The following is a 919-nucleotide window of genomic DNA, read 5'->3' as shown; positions in this document are numbered from 1 at the left end:
CAGTCAGTCAGTCAGTCAGTCAGTCAGTCAGTCTTACCTTTGGCAACCCATCCATGTCACCAGAGCCTGTGATTAGAAATAAAAAGAGAAGAGAAACTTGAATGATTGTAATGTAACAGTTAACTAATCCTCAGCAGCCTGCTAATAATTTAACAACACTTCAGGATATCCAGCGTGAGCACAAAACACCCGGATCTCTCACAGTTAATGGTCTTTAATTAAGCTATTTGTTTCAGATACAGATGAGAACCAACTCCGCCGGCTTCACTGCCCGCGTCTCACCCATCTACAGGATCAATTGGCCTACTCACTGCCCCACTAATCTGTTTCAGCTTTGATCAATACTGAGAGGAGAGAGAACACTTCCTCCACCAGCCATAAGAGGGCAGAGTCTTACTTCTTAATGCCTCTGTTCATAGAAAGTAACAGGTTTCACTGAATATTCTGAGGAGCTTATACCAAGTGCCTACATACACTGTGAGCTTCTTTAGCTTATCTTTATCCACTCACCTAGTGATCCGTTCATATGATGCTGCTCCATAGCACCCATTCCACCCATTGGCCCGTCAGGACCCGGCCCCATTGGGAACTAAAGAAAATTAACAGGAGCATTTATAAAGATCATGTATCTTGTTCTTTTCATGCTTGGTAATGAATTAGAAATTAGAAACAAATTCTGAATGAAATGTAGAAACACTGAAACTATTTATTGTGATTCAAAAAGAAACAAAACAATGTTACTCACATTAGGTCTATTTCCACCGGGACCGATAGGGTTCATCATCGTGTAGATGTTTTCACTTGAGTTTGTTGAATCTATGTAAAAAAAAACAGTTCAATGTTTAAAATCCGAAAATTGTAAGACAGAATTTTCCTCCTAATTGAAGAGAAAAACTTATAGATCTCTCTGTATCCAAGT

At 39.5% G+C, this 919-nt stretch overlaps 1 long non-coding RNA gene across 1 annotated transcript; it reads right to left on the bottom strand.

Moving 5' to 3' along the window:
- Positions 1 to 36: 36 nt before the first annotated feature.
- Positions 37 to 837, bottom strand: LOC111663823 (uncharacterized). The gene is made up of 3 exons (XR_002761411.2): positions 746 to 837; positions 511 to 589; positions 37 to 66 (listed from the first exon to the last, which is right to left on the bottom strand). It is a non-coding gene; the product is annotated as an uncharacterized LOC111663823 (long non-coding RNA).
- Between the last annotated feature and the right edge of the window lie 82 nt (positions 838 to 919).

This window comes from Seriola lalandi, unplaced genomic scaffold (genome assembly GCF_002814215.2).
Source record: "Seriola lalandi dorsalis isolate HSWRI2012SDOR001 ecotype SW California unplaced genomic scaffold, Sedor1 jcf7180002001184, whole genome shotgun sequence".
In the NCBI taxonomy this organism is placed as follows: domain Eukaryota; kingdom Metazoa; phylum Chordata; class Actinopteri; order Carangiformes; family Carangidae; genus Seriola; species Seriola lalandi.
Note: the sequence above shows the minus strand (reverse complement) of the source record. Positions and strands in the feature narration are given on the sequence as shown.